The following is a 16,911-nucleotide window of genomic DNA, read 5'->3' as shown; positions in this document are numbered from 1 at the left end:
ATCTGGAATCCTACCCAGGCTGGGACTCTAGTGGAAAGCTCCTTGGAATCCCATTCAGGGTGGGATTGTGTTTTTTTTTACCTTTTAGTCATTTTGTAAATCTATTTATAAATGTGAGATTTATTGAGTTCAACCTCTGAATTTCATTCTAGTTTGTGTGATTGCTTCCTGAGGGAAAGACTTTGCACTGTCACCTGTCCATCCATCCCCGCTCATCGTTAGACAGTCAGGAACATATTTTTTTCTTCCAACCATGCCTCTGCCTTTTGCTTCGATTCTCGTGCCCACCAGGTGAGATCTCCATCTCTCTCTCTCTCTGTCGGTTTTTCCCTGTGGCCGTGTCCTATACCCAGAGACACTTCCATCCCCACACACGCCCTTTCTTCCTGGCCATGTCCCCTGCCTGGCGACACGCCTGCACGTTGCAGCATGTTCGACACTTACCCAGACATGTCGTCGTGTCCTTCGCCGCAGCTGCTGCGCCCCTGCCTCCACTGCTGCACCCTCTTCTATTGCTGTAGCAACCCAGCGACGACCTCAGGATCAGCCCAGCACTAGCCGTGCAGGTGGGGATCCCTTCCGGGTTCCGACCTGCGCTCCGCAAGGCTAGAACTGATCCTTTGGGAATTGGGTTCTATCATTATCAGAGCATCGTTCTCGTTAGCCACGCCAACCAGCCTGCTCCTCTGAACGATGCACCAAGGGCCCAATCACTTCTCGGTTCAACACGGCAAATCCAACCACAACTAACAATGATTTGCATCAACCGCGACAATCTTTACCTTAGGATCTTTCCTCTGATCGTTCCAAGGAGATCACATCAACATCAGGTTCTTCGATTCTCGTACTTTCAAATCATTTTTGAATCGTTAGAATCCGACCACTGGTGACCTCAATCCGACTTCTAGAAGTCTGGCCAAATTTCTGCATGTTCTTGGGAAGGATCGGTATAGGCCTGCATCTAAGTCTAGTTTTCGAAAATTCATTTCGGTGGTTTGACAACCCTAAAAATCTCCCAAAAATTTCCATAGTTAGCCCTATCTGTCCTAAACCAAACCCAATTTACAAATTGAAAAAATCAGATCCCGATCTGTAGATATCGTCATTTTACCAAGACCTGTCAGATCCAACGTTAGGATCCTGACGACCTAACATTTGTTAAACTTCAAAAACTTCCCTAGGCCTGATCTTAGACCCGTCAATCTTGAAAATTTTACCCTAGGAACATACATATGTTAGCTTTCAAATCTAATTTACAGATTCCAAAAATTCGTTTGAATCACTGAGATCTGGTCTGATCTTTGAAACCTGTCAGAACCCAGAAAATCGAACTGAACCTACAATGTCCTGGTTTATCCCAGAAATAAATTAGTTTTGACCCTTTAAAAACCCTAAAAAAATCCCCCCAAAACTATGTCACATGGGTGCGGGTGCAGCGATGCGGCACTTTAAAAAAACTTGGGTGCCGGAGGGTGTATATATATTATATATTATATATATATAAAGTTTTTAACAGTTAACACCAGTAACACTAATGAAACTGAGATTGAAGGAAAAAACAGTAAACAGGGAATAAAACCAAAATTACAGATCCTTAGGCCGCCAAGAATCATGTCTTCATCTTCATTATATAGAGCAAAACTGGGATTGAAAAACAAGAATGTCACTATCAGAAAGCAATCTAGGACCAAACTGTTCAAAGCAATCTAAATTGATGATTAACATCAATACAAAGACAATCTCGAGGAAGAAAACTGAACAAGTACAGATTGTTACAAGCCAACCATGTAAACAACTCTAAATGAAAATTATGCCAAAATAGCTACTGAAAAGTCTTGAAGGTAATAAAAATCAAGGTAAGGTTGATAACTATGTCACACGGACTCGGCTAAGGAGGTGCCGCACCCGAGTCGACACGCCCCGACACGGGTGCGGACTCGGGTGCGGCTTCGGACTCGGCCCGGACTCGGTCAACGCCGAGTCGGACTCGGTCAACGAGTCCAGGCCGAGTCCGTCCACATTTTGGACTCGGTCAACTTTGACCGAGTCCAAAAATGTCCCTAAAAAACCATTTTTTTTATTTTTTTTTTGCTTAAAAATATATATAAAAAAAGGCACAGTGCAGACTGTGACTGTGCTGCCTGACTGTGACTGTGCACAGTCTGTGCAGTGTGCACAGTCACAGCCTGTGCACAGTCTGTGCCTGTGCACAGTGCACAGTCTATGCCTGTGCCTGTGCACAGTGCTGTGCAGTGTGCACAGTGCACAGTGCTGTGCCTGTGCACAGTGCACAGTCTGTGCCTGTGCCTGTGCACAGACACACAGACTATGCTGTCAGCTGTGGCATTTTAAAAATAAAATAAAATTATATATATATATATATATATATATATATATATATATATATATATATATATATATATTTTTTTGCCGAGTCCCCGTGTCCAAAAATTTTAAAATTGTGCCGCACCCGTGTCGCACCCGCACCCGCACCCGCACCCATGTGACATAGGTTGATAAGCATGTTAAAATGTAAAACTGTACATATATGTATATATAATAATATTATATATATATAAATACATTTTTAATTTCTTTCTTTTCTGTATTTTTTTCCTTTATTTTTATTTTTTGTTTTTATGTCATCTAGTTCAGTTTGAACTAGAATGACTGTTGCTAGTCAAGTCCTGTCCAGACTTGACTAGCAATAGAGCTGTTGGACTGACACAGTCCAACAGCTCTTAATAGAGCTGTTGGACTGACACAGTCCAACAGCTCTTAATAGAGCTGTTGGACTGACACATTCCAACAGCTCTAAATAGAGCTGTTGGACTGTGCCCAACGGCTCTATTGAGTCCTCTTTCAGCTGTGTATATAAAGGGGTGCAGCCCCTCTTGTATTTTACTCCAATGCTTCTTAAGCAATTGGTTTTTTATATCAATAAAGAATACATTTTTTATTTTTATTTTGTTTCCAGTTATACCCTTTTTAAGGGTTATGCTTTAGTGTCATTCTTGACACTTGCTCTTGTTAATCAAAGCTCGTGTTTCGAAGATCCCCATTTCATTTCATGGTATCAGAGCCGCGGAAGTACTAAATCTTGAGGAAAAACTGCCTCGGTTTCCGTGCCCATTTGCAAAAGTGTTCGCCACTTGAAGAGAAGTGTTTTATCACTTCATTGGAGAAGATTTCACATCTTGTTGTATTGTTTTTTTTTTCTTTCTTTCTCATTTTTCTTCTTGTTTCTCTTCTATCCCTATTCTTTCTGTCCTTGTAATCGATGGATGACAATGATAAAGTCACCATCATGCCTATGAAACTAAGCGATACGAACTATGTAACATGGGCTTCAATCATGAAGCACCATATATGGGGAAAAGGCTTATGGGGGATTGTGGATGGTTCCGATTCGGAACCTAAGCTATCTCTTACTAAAAAGGAGGGAGATAAAGAGGTCCCTCTATCGGAAGAAGAGAAAATCAAGGCTATTGCCTCATACGAGAAGAAATGGAAAGAATGGAGAATATCTCATGCGAAGATAATGTCATGGCTTATCAATAGCGTTGACATTAAAAAATGCTCAAGTCTTGCCAAATTTGATTATGCCGATAAGGCATGGGAATACCTTAAGAATATGTATTCCCTTAAAGATATTGCACACGTGTGCAACCTCCAAGAAAAAGTTCGAATGATGACACAAGGAGACAAAACTATTCGTGAATATTACAATGGGTTGTCCGAACTTTGGGAAGAACTTTCCCTTTTAGAACCAAAGTGGCATTGTGCCGAAGACATCGAGCTTCGTCAGAAACAACTCGATGCTGAACATTTTTACCAGTTTATCACTGGATTAAGGCCGGAATTTGAAACCACTAAATCGGCACTACTTCACCGGGGAAAAATCCCTTCTATTGTTGAAACTATTGAAGAGTTAACAATGGAAGAAAATCGTCTCTGGAAAGGTTCTTTAAAAATTGAAGATGATTCCGTTTTAGCCGTGTCTAGACCAGGGAATCATGTTCGATCATATAGGCCTCCTCACTTTAACCGACAAAATGGTGACTATGATAAGAAGAAAGTTATTTGTATCACTGTCATGAACCGGGACACTACAGGCCACAATGTCCCAAACTTAAGGAGCTGAGAGAAAAAAGAGCTGCAATTGCTGGATCGGAGCCTAAAGATCAGGATGCACCAGTTTCCCTGGCCCAACTAATGGAGATTCTTCAGCCTCTCATCAAAGGTGCCTCTTCCTCATCTGAAGCTTCAACCGGCGCAACAGCCTCATCTTTTTCTGATTTAGGTAAAATTTCTTGGCTTCTTGACTCTGGTGCATCTTTTCATATGACCCCAAATAATCAAAGTCTATCCAAATGTGTTAAAAATAAAACAAGTGTGTCAAAGGTCTTTACTGCTGATGGGACTTCTCTTGAAATAGAAGGAATAGGAAATTTTGAAAAAAAATTATAAAACAAAAAATTTTTTTATTCCAGAAATTAGACATGTTCCCAAATTAAATTTAAATCTTTTATCTGTATCTCAAATTTCTGATTATGGGTGTAATATTTCTTTTTCTTCTCATGGTTGTTGGGTACAGGATCGCCAGTCAGGCAAGCTGATTGGGGAAGGCCATAGAGAAGGAGGGCTCTATTACATGGATTTTTTGGAAATGCCGAAGAAAGCTTTTTGTTATAATATTCAAAAAATAGAGTTGGAACTGTGGCATAAGAGACTTGGTCACCCACATATAGCCAAAATCCAACATTTTCCAAATCTAGGGAAATTTTGTAACTCTGAATCATTTGATTGTAAAGATTGTATTCTCGGCAAAATGAAAAGATTACCATTTCAGAACAGAACCTTTTTCTCTTCAAGACCACTTGAATTAATACACTCGGATGTTTGGGGTCCTGCACCAGTAATTTCTAAAGGAGGATTTGTTTACTATGTTATTTTTGTCGATGATTTCTCCCGACATACGTGGATGTACTTTCTCAAACATAAGTCTGAAGTATTTTCATACTTTCAAACTTTTCATAATATGGTTAAAAACAAGTTTCAAAATGATATTACTATTTTTCGCACAGATTCAGGGGGAGAGTTTTTATCCACAGATTTTCAAAATTATCTTAAATTGCATGGCATCACACATCAAAGATCTTGTCCTTATACACCTCAACAAAATGGACTGGCAGAACGAAAACATCGCCATATTATAGAAACCACTAGAACTTTATTAATAGCAAATCAAGTCCCTAAAGACTTTTGGGCAGAAGCTGCCTTAACTGCCACCTATCTCATTAATAGGATGCCATCTTCTTCGTTACAAAATATCACTCCCATTGAAAAACTTATGAACATTTCTCCACACTACTCTAGATTAAGAATATTTGGGTGCAAATGTTTCATATTTACTGACAAAAATGATAAACTTTCCCCTCGTGCGATTCCCTGTGCCTTTTTAGGATATGTTGAAAACCAGAAAGGTTATAGATGTTTTGACTTCAAAAATAATAAACTATATGTGTCTAGAAATGTTTCCTTTCTTGAAAAGGAGAGCTTCTTTGATTTTAGAAAATTAAAAGACGTCACTGAGTACTCCTTTTTGCTAGATCTAACATCAACATCTGATGAATATGACCTTGATTGTAACTTTGATGATGATCACAGAATTATTGATCTTAATGTTGAAAATGAAGAAGTTCATAGAGATACTAGTATTCAATATTCCAGGCGACAAGAGTCTAATACTCCATGTGCACTTGAGAAATATTCTAACATTCCAACTAGACAATCATCCCGAATCTCGAGGCCTCCAGAAAAGTTTGTATTATACGAGTCTTTCTCACCCACATATAGGGCAGTTATTGCATTAATTCACTCATATGAAGAACCATCCACATATTTTCAAGCAAAAAATGATATCAAATGGATAGAAGCCATGAAAGCTGAATTAGATGCACTTGAAAAAGCTTCTACATGGAATATTCAAGATCTTCCTCCAGGGAAGAAAACTATAGGATGTCGATGGGTTTATAAAATTAAAACCAAGAGTGATGATACTCTTGAAAGATATAAAGCCCGTTTAGTAGCCAAAGGTTATGCCCAAGAATATGGGATTGATTATGAAGAAACCTTTGCTCCGGTGGCTCGTATGACTACTGTCCGAACCCTAATTGCCTTAGCTTCTATCAAAAAATGGTCTATTTTTCAAATGGATGTCAAAAATGCTTTTTTAAATGGAAAGCTAGTTGAAGAAGTATATATGGAACCCCCTCCTGGTCTAAGTATTCCTAAGGGTAAAGTCCTTCGCTTAGAAAAAGCTCTTTATGGACTTAAACAAGCACCAAAAGCTTGGTATGATAGGTTTAGTCGTGTTATGATTGATATTGGTTTTCAATTCTGTTTAACTGACACTGCTTTGTTTATTAAGAATTCTGATGCAGGGATCATTGTGCTTCTTCTCTATGTGGATGATATGATCATCACCGGAAGCGATAAACAGGGAGTTGCAACAATCAAAACACTTCTTAAATCTCATTTTGAAATGACTGATTTGGGCTTGTTGAGATATTTTTTAGGCATTGAAGTTGCTTATTCTCCTAGAGGATATTTATTATCTCAGACTAAATTTGCTTTTGATATTGTTTTCAGGTCTGGTATTACTGATGATAAGAAAGTTGACACTCCAGAAGTTGTTAATGTTAAAATGAAGATTGATGATGGAGAACTTCTTGCAGACCCTACTCCTTACAGACAGCTTGTCGGGGCACTTTCCTATCTATCCATTACAAGACCAGATATAGCACATGCTGTTCATACAGCAAGTCAATTTCAACATGCTCCTACTTCTGTTCATATGGGAGCAGTCATGCGTATTATCAGATACATCAAGTCCTCTCTTTCACGAGGACTTTTCTTATCTTTCTCCTCTTCTCTTGATTTAATTGCATATACTGATGCTGATTGGGGAGGTGATCCCAATAACAGACACTCAACCACTGGCTTTTGTGTCTTTTTAGGGGAATCATTAATCTCGTGGAGGTGTAAAAAGCAGCAGAAGGTATCTCTCTCATCCACCGAAGCTGAATACAGAGCCATGACAACCACGACCATGGAAGTAGTTTGGCTCCGACGACTGCTTGCTGACATGGGAGTTGAAGCAACAAAGGCTTCACAAATGTGTTGTGACAACAAAAGTGCGATCTACATTGCCAATAACAGAACATTCCACGAACGCACCAAACACATCGAAATGGATTGTCACTACGTCAGAGAGGAATATCTACACGGGATAATTGATCTGCCATATGTCACTTCAGAATATCAGTTAGCAGACTTCTTTACAAAGCCTCTCGCTGCTCCCCGATTTCACTTTCTCTTAGACAAACTTTCGCTCATTGTACCGTAAGTTTGAGGGGGAGTGTTAAAATGTAAAACTGTACATATATGTATATATAATAATATTATATTATTATATATATATAAATACATTTTTAATTTCTTTCTTTTCTGTATTTTTTTCCTTTATTTTTATTTTTTGTTTTTATGTCATCTAGTTCAGTTTGAACTAGAATGACTGTTGCTAGTCAAGTCTTGTCCAGACTTGACTAGCAATAGAGCTGTTGGACTGACACAGTCCAACAACTCTTAATAGAGCTGTTGGACTGTGCCCAACAGCTCTATTGAGTCCTCTTTCAGCTGTGTATATAAAGGGGTGCAGCCCCTCTTGTATTTTACTCCAATGCTTCTTAAGCAATTGGTTTTTCATATCAATAAAGAATACATTTTTTATTTTTATTTTGTTTCCAGTCATACCCTTTTTAAGGGTTATGCTTTAGTGTCATTCTTGACACTTGCTCTTGTTAATCAAAGCTCGTGTTTCGAAGATCCCCATTTCATTTCAAAGCATATATAACAAACTGCATTTCATTTTGTTGAGATTGAGAGAGAGAGAGGTACACAGTAACACTGAGGGGAAAGGGGAAAGAGATCGAGAGAGAGAGAGAGAGAGATTGAAGGAGAAATTGAGAGAGAGAGGGATTGAAGTAGAGATTGAGAGAGAGAGAGAGAATGCATACCTGGGTTGGAGACGGAGAGGAGGCGTCACCGGAATGTGGGTTGGAGACGGTGATACCTCATCGCCATGTCGGGGTGTTGGAGAAGATGGGTCACAACGTCGGGGTCGGGAGGAGAGGGCAAAAACTTTTTGCCCTAATCCCCCTCCCAGCCCATTTCATTGGGCTTTTTTTTAAGTTCAAAAATCAAACATTTATGGCCCTGGGTGCGTTGACCGCACCCAGGGTCGGTTTGACCGCACCCAATGCCACACCCTCATCGCGTCACGTCGATGCGCGGCACCTGGCTGGCCGAATCCCTGTGACATAGCACAAAAATTATTTTTACATACCTAATACCTCAGACCAGACGACCAAACCCAGAGCCCCCCCCCCCCCGTAGCCGAGTCCCTATTAGGACTTGTCCCCTCTCCTTCACGGTTCATGTAACCGTGTCCCCGTCCTGGGACACGACTCAGCTCCATGCTCAGCCACGTCAGCCTGACCGTGTCCTCCTCCCAAGGGCACGACCTTGCCTTCTTCCCTGCTGCGCACCACCACGCGTGATACGACCCTCACTGAAAATGCCAATGAAGAACCAACAGAATCAAGCCGAGGGAATCAAGAGCGATTTGACAGGTTCAGTCAGCTAGTTGAGCAGAAGGGTCAGCATGGGCAGTGTGAACTGAGTAGTGATATTCAGCTGGGTTAGCAAGTGCAGTAGGTCAGCAGTTGATGCAGTTGAGAGAAATCAACATGTGCAGCAATTCCTCAGCCACACAGTTTCAGAATGGAGGATAAGGTCGACACCAGCATGTTTTGAGTCATGGGCCGCCCAAAACTATTTTGGCGCCATGACTATGAAGCTTATAAATAATTCAAAGCTTTTGTAATTTTGCATGAATGGAATTTGTAATTTTCTGACAGAGATCAATAAAGTGAGATTTTCTTCTTGGCTCCAATCGGAGATAGCTCCATTCGAAGAAGGCCTCATCTAGAGGACTAGGCCCTGCTAGCTTTGTCGCCGCCTAGTGGAGGATATTTCTCAGTATCCATTCCATTTACAGCAAGTTAATTGAATCGTCATAGTAGATCTTCGCTCCAGCAGATCGAACGATCTTCACAGACATTCTGCAATTGTGAAATTGAAGCTTGCACATCCGACGTGAGATGGAACTTCCTCAAGCTTTACGATCGTCATTAAACTTTGCATAGATCTGTCCATCTAGAGTGCAGTGGACAATTGCAGGGAAGATCTGGAGCACCCGACGCTACTCGAGCTTGGATCGTCTCCAGTGAACATGGGCAGAAGCTCTCTTCATTGATCCAAGCTGATCAGCTAAGTGCATTGGGCTCGTTACCGATTTTCCTATTTGAAGGCTCATCAATTCACTACTATATTCTATATACTGCAAAGAATCACTTCAGACATTGATCGAACCTGAGTTTGTGTCTAAGGCAGAAGCCTATATGCGCACCTGCGTGCTGTCATCAGTGCACACTTGAAGTGAGCACTTGAATCATGAACGCCTGTATGCAAATATGAATGCGCATGTGAGTGCTGTAATCAACATGAGCACCTGCGAGTGTTAATTGAGATAAGGAATTGTAAAAGTCTGGAAATCAGTCACTGGAGGCAACCGGCGGTGAAGATCCATAAAGCACACTCTATCAACTGGTATCAAAGCTATGCCGCCGAAGTGAACCCCGTTGAAGGAAATTTTTCTTGATCTGCTGCAGCAGTGGTTCGAGGAATGACTTGAATAAAGTTCATCCCGAGTTGCGGCTATGGAGGAAAAGTTGGAGAAGTCTGACCATCAACTAGGTGGATTAGAGACGCAGCCCGTCTCCTTGCAGGTGAATGTGCAAGAGATTCTTACTAAGTTGAAAAATCAGAGAAAGCGAGGTGGAAAAGCTCTTGTCGCGACAAAATAGGAAGGCCGATCGACTGCAATTGGTCTGTCTGCGGAGCATATGGCCGAGATGCAACAAGTTGTGCATCAGGCACAAACCGCTGCTGAGCCTCACTTGAATGATTACTTGCAATGCGCAAATGTGCAAGGACAACCTGACAAAAATGTGCCAGGGTGCCACGCTGAAGTGCACCATGCATCAGAGGTGTTTGCGTCTAACGCACCCTACACTCAGGGTGTGCGCTACGCTCATGAGTTGCGCAACGCGGGCTACACGCGAGGCGATTGGAACGCGCACGACGCTCGTGAAGCATATCGTGCGGGAGATGTGCGCGCAATGCGCGCACGGTGCACGGCTTGTGCGATGTTTGCGAGGTGCATCTCGCACGCGACGCGCGAGCGACGCACAATATGCGTGACGTTTGTGAGACTTTCAGTGTGCGCGATGCATGTGCGGCACATGATGCGCACAACGCTGGGGGAGGTGCATTACGCGCAGGAGTTGCGCCAAACTGCTGAAGTGCGTAACACATGTAAGGGCAGTGCGCCAAACATTTTTAGACCTGACACATGCATGACACCTTTGTCAAATACTTATGCAAAATTTTGAGAGACCGAGAGGTTGGCACAACATTTCAATGTGCGCAGCAGGGTGCCGCCAATGCACAATCTCCGCGGTCAAGCGGAATTTATGCATGGCAATAGAGTGAGTGTCACTTCCTCAAGCGATGCATGGTTGGAAGATGAATTCACACCCGAAATGGAAATGGATGATTTCGAAAACACAACGAGGTTTACAAATTATGGGAGAACCAATACAAATATCGAAAAATAAAATGAAGTATTTTTCCCTCGGTCAGTGAAGCTACATTTTCTAACATTTTCGGGAAAGAATCCTAAGGAATGGCTTTACAGAGCACAACAATTTTTCGTAAGCCATAATGTGAAGTATGAGCACAAAGTGAGATGTGCAATTATGAGCTTTGAGGGAGAAGCTCTTAGATGGTTTCGTTAGTTTGATCAAAGAAATGGATATCCAACTTCGAATCTCCTTGAGCAAGAAATCATCAAGAGGTTCGGTCCTACACTTTACGTCAACCATGGGGTTGAGATGGAACAACTTCAGCAACTAGGGACCATGCAAGAATACCAAGCACAATTTGAAGACTTATGCTCCTTATGTGAGAAATGGAATGAAGGAGCACTTTTGAGCTCTTTCATTGGAGGACTCAAAGATGAGATTCACAATGAACTTCTAGCAAAAAACCCAAATTCATTTGAGGATTGTTATCTTCAAGCTCGCATAATTAAGGAGAAATAAAAAAGAATGAATGATATGCTCAAGAGTTCATGGAATTCTACTTCTAATTCCAAGTTTATACCAAAGCCCATGTGATGCAATGCTACGGTGGACTCGGTACACACCGATCCACGATCCAGGATCCAAACGGATCCAAATGCACGCGGAAGCTTATACGATGTAGAGTCCAAACATAATTCTCGAAAACAGATTTTTGGGACCTGTACACTCTGTTTCGACAGAGGCGGTCCAAATGAAAGTTGTGCATGATTCGCACAACTTTCCAACGAATTCGGAAACACCAGATTCGGAGCAGGAACGTTCGTTCCACAGACTCGGAACCAAGACTGATATTCAAGTATAACACAAACTGGTGATTTCGACAACAGTTTGTTCAATGGGATTTTTGGACCAATAAATGTTGAGTTTGCGAAAACTCACAACTGACAAAACGAAGTTTAGATCCAGACCTTTCCAGAACACTAGAGATCGCAATTTTTTGATGTATCTACAATCCTCTACGAATTTTTGAATATCCAGAATGATATAAAAAAATATTGTTGCATGAAATAACATTCAAGTATTCGATGACAACATAAATTGATATTTTCGGAATACAAAGACAATGATTCAATAAAATTATCAAATATGAAAGATGTGGGTTTCAATCTTAGCTTTTCACAGAATCAAAAATTTCTAATTTGCATGCATGGGATCTTCAGTTAACGGCAAAATACCGAACGCTACTAGGAGTGTTTTGAACCAAATTAATAACAGTGGATCACTGTCAGTCCGAGACTTTGACAGCAATTTTCAGAGTCTTAAACGATCGAATCATGAAATAGTTTCAACTACAAAGTTGGAGACAATTGTCTTAGCTTTTCGGGAAGCTAAAGAACGCGAAAATTTGTTCAGAAACGAGTCCGACACGGTTGTTTTATCAGAGACTTCTCTGTTATCACGGAATAATGATTTGGCCTCTTTGAAAACATCCGAGTTCATGCATACATGGCAATAACCCGAGAAAAAAATTAATTTCAAATAGACAATCAATGACGTAAAAGACCTCTAATATGCATTTACCAAACAATAACGATCCAATTACAACTTAGCAACAATATGTAATAAAAACCGCAAGATACAAATGATAATAGTAACGAAGGGAAAAGAACGAAGAACCAATGACGATATCCGGCTTGAAGCGGATAATGACCGTCGTTGGGAAGCAACCGACTTCAAAGGAGAACCACAAATAGTAGGGATGGATGAAAAACCACCACGAACAAACTCAGAACAGCCACCACGAATAGAACTTCTTCACAAGAGCACCTTCCACGCAAAAACAAAGTTCAATTTTTCTTTCACATCAAGATAGCTTTCTTTTTAGCACTAACCACACCAAAACTTGATTTTTTCTTACTCTAGCACCAGCTACACCACCAATTTCGAAAATGAAGAAGACCCCTAACCTCTTAGTCTACCTCCCTAGTTAAGGGCTTATGTTGCTTGGGAAGAGCCACAATAAAGAGACCTTGGGTCTTCCCAAGCTTTGCACAAAAAACGAGTTTGCAAGCCTAAATTTTGTCAAATGCTAATAACTCCACCAACAGTCCATTTTTGACTTTGGGCTGGTCAACATGAATTCAAATGAGGTCCAAGATGGACCACACTAAAGTGGCGCCACCTAGGACCCTCCTCATGAAGACAGATTAAGATTCAGATCCAAATAGGCTGTGAATTGGATCCTGCACCAACACTAAGAAAAGCGAATTTGCGAAAAAATAAAAACTACCCTTGGACCCCATACACCTTCTAGTACCACAAAAAGATCCTACAGGGTACCAGAATTATCTGGATCCGTAGAATCCGGCTCCTAAAAAAAATAAAAAAAATTACATAAAATAACTATTGCTAAAACAAAGTCCAAAATACGATTCCTCAACGGAATCAAGACAATAAAATGAGCACGACGAACATCGGCTAACTGATAGATCCACAAGGACCAGGGACGTCCTGCAAGCATGTGGATCGCCTTGGGTAGCGATGACCGAAACGGGTCTGGATATTTGGAATTGGATCCAAATCCTTTTCTGTCTCTGGATGCTCTGCATCACCATGCCTAATAAGGGAGTCAAATTCAAGGGTGCCAATAACCCTAAGGTTGAGCGCATCTCTAGGGAAGAGATTGAAGAATTAAAAAGAAAAGGGTTATGTTTTAATTGTAAAAGTAACTGGAAGCCCGGTCACAAGTGCAACTCTTTTAAATTTTTAATAGTAACTACAAATGAAGATTAATGTAAATCAGAAGAGGAAGAGTTAATGGATGAATTGGACCAAGAGAAAATTGATGACAATCAAGGACCAATTGGCCAATGCTATGCTTTGGTAAGTAAGTTCGCACCAAATTCCATGAGGGCTTCCGGCACACTTTTCGGCAAAAGAGTTGAGGTGGTCATAGATACGGGGTCTACCCACAACTTTGTGAGAGATGACCTAGTGTCTAAACTCAAGTTTAGGCCACATGAACATCCGAAGTTCGATGTATTGTTAGGAGATGGAAGCCATATCAAGTGTGGTGATCTTTCAACGGATGTTGAGCTTAACCTCCAAGGCTCTCATTTCAGGTTGGACTTATTTGTCTTGCCAATGCATGGAGCCTACGTTGTACTTGGAATGTGTTGGCTACACTTACTTGGAAGTGTTACGTAGAATTTCACTAATATGGAAATGACATTCGCCAAGGCGGGGCGACCAATGAGCTTAAAAGCTAATAACACATTAGATGAAGAACTAGTGGATAGCTAAGAGGCATTAAAAATTTTTCGGGCTACTCACATGGCTTTTATATGTTTGGCACAACCACTTATACAACAAGAGGAGTCCAAAGTAGAATCGCACATTCCTACAGACATGCGTGAGTTGCTTGAGTCATTTCAAGATATTTTTGGAAAACTTAAGGGTTTACCTCCTACACGTACTCAAGATTGTTAAAATGTAAACTTGTAAGCATATATATATATATATAATATTATTATATATATATATAAATAATATTTTTTCTTTTTTGTATTTTTTCTTTTTCTGTTTTTTGTATTTTGTCATCTAGTTCAATTTGAACTAGAATGGCATAACTAGTCAAGTCTTAGTTAAGACTTGACTAGCAATAGAGTCGCTGGACTCTAGTCTAACGGCTCTATTTAGAGATAGACTCTATTGAGTCCCTCATTCTCTCCCTCTCTCGTACTGTGTATATATAGGGGTACAACCCCTCTTGTAATGCATGTAAAATGCTTCTTAAGCATTGCTTCTCCTTGTTCAATAAAAGAATATTTTTATTCCTTTTTGTTTTCTTTTATACCCTTCTTAAGGGTTATGCTTAAATGTCTTGTTAAGACATCATTTCGAATCTCAGTTCGTGTTTGGAAGATCATCATCTCATTTCATGGTATTAAAGCCGCGGAAGTATTAGACCTTGAAGAAAAACTACCTTGATTTTCGTGCCCGTTTGCAAAAGTGTTTGCCACTTGAAGAGAAATGTTTTATAACTTCGTTGGGAAAGATTCCACATCTTGTTGTATTGTATCTCTTTCTTTTTCTCACTTCTCTTCTATCCCTATTCTTTCTCTCTCCTTGTAATCGATGGATGACAATGATAAAGTCACCACCATGCCTATGAAATTGAGCGATACAAACTACGTAACATGGGCTTCAATCATGAAGCACCATATATGGGGAAAAGGCCTATGGGGGATTGTGGATGGTTCCGATTCAGAACCTAAGCTATCTCTTACTAAAAAGGAGGGAGATAAAGAGGTTCCTCTATCGGAAGAAGATAAAATCAAGGCTTTAGCCTCTTACGAGAAAAAATGGAAAGAGTGGAGAATATCTCATGCGAAGATAATGTTATGGCTTCTCAATAGTGTTGACATTAAAAAATGCTCAAGTCTTGCCAAGTTTGATCATGCCGATAAGGCATGGGAATACCTTAAAAATATGTATTCCCTTAAAGATATTGCACACGTGTGCAATCTCCAAGAAAAAGTTCGAATGATGACCCAAGAAGACAAAACAATTCGTGAATATTATAATGGTTTGTCTGAACTTTGGGAAGAACTTTCCCTTTTAGAACCAAAGTGACATTGTGCCGAAGACATCGAGCTTCGTCAGAAATAACTCGATGCTGAACATTTTTACCATTTTATAACTGGATTGAGGTCGGAATTTGAAACCACTAAATCGGCCCTCCTTCATCAGGGAAAAATTCCTTCTATTGTTGAAACTATTGAAGAATTAACAATAGAAAAAAATCGTCTCCGAAAAGGTTCTTCTAAAACTGAAGATGATTCTTTTCTAACTGTGTCTAGACTAGGGAATCATGTTTGATCTTATAGACCTCCTCACTTTAATCGTCAAAATGGTGGCGATGACAAGAAGAAAGTTATTTGTCATCATTGTCATGAATCGGGACACTACATGCCACAATGTCCCAAACTTAAGGAGCTGAGAAAGAAAAGAGCTACAATTGCTGGATCGGAGCCCAAAGATCAAGATGCACCAGTTTTCATGGCCCAACTAATGGAGATTCTTCAGCCTCTCATCAAAAGTGCCTCTTCTTCATCTGAAGCTTCAACTGACGCAGCAACCTCATCTTTTTTCGATCCAGGTAAAATTTATTGGCTCCTTGACTCTGGTGCATCTTTTCATATGACCCCAAATAATCAAAGTCTATCTGAATGTGTTAAAAACAAAACAAGTGTGTCAAAGGTCTTTACAACCGATGGGACTTCTCTTGAAATAGAAAGAATATGAAATTTTAAAAAATTTATAAAACAAAGAAATTTTCTATTCCAGAAATTAGATATGTTCCCAAATTGAATTTAAATCTTTTATCTGTATCTCAAATTTCTGACTATGGGTGTAATATTTCTTTTTCTTCTCATGGTTGTTGGGTACAGGATCGCCAGTCAGGCAAGCTGATTGGGGAAGGCCATAGAGAAGGAGGACTCTATTACATGCATTTTTTGGAAATGCCGAAGAAAACTTTTTGTTATAATATTGTCCTTATACACTTCAACAAAATAGACTAGCGGAACGAAAATATCGCCGTATTATAGAAACCACTAGGACTTTATTAATAGCAAATCAAGTCCCGAAAGACTTTTGGGCAGAAGTTGCCTTAACTGCCACCTATCTTATTAATAAGATGCCATCTTGTTCGTTACAAAATATCACTCCCATTGAAAAACTTATGAACATTTTTCCAGACTACTCTAGACTAAGAATATTTGGGTGCAAATGTTTCATATTTACTGACAAAAATGATAAACTTTTCCCTCGTGCGATTCCCAGTGCCTTTTTAGGATATGCTGAAAATCAGAAAGGTTATTGGTGTTTTGACTTAAAAAATAATAGATTATATGTGTCTAGAAATGTTTCTTTTCTAGAAAAAGAAGCTTTTTTTATTTTGAAAAACCAAAGGAAGACACCGAGTACTCTTTTTTGTTAGATCTGACATCAAAATCTGATGAATATGATCTTGACTATAACTTTGATAATGATCAAGGAATTATTGATCTTGATCATAATGTTGACAATGAAGAAGTTTATAGAGACACTAGTATCCAATATTCCAGGCGACAAG

General features: G+C 40.0%; 1 protein-coding gene across 2 annotated transcripts in view; it reads left to right on the top strand.

The window, feature by feature from the left end:
• Nucleotides 1-16,911, top strand: part of LOC149851605 (ARM repeat superfamily protein) — a 71,920-nt gene that overhangs the window by 7,951 nt on the left and 47,058 nt on the right. The window lies entirely within an intron of this gene.

Source organism: Nuphar pumila, chromosome 1, assembly GCF_984573655.1.
Source record: "Nuphar pumila chromosome 1, dmNupPumi1.hap1.1, whole genome shotgun sequence".
NCBI lineage: Eukaryota > Viridiplantae > Streptophyta > Magnoliopsida > Nymphaeales > Nymphaeaceae > Nuphar > Nuphar pumila.
The sequence above is the reverse complement of the archived record's forward strand: the minus strand, read 5'-3'. Positions and strand labels throughout refer to the sequence as shown.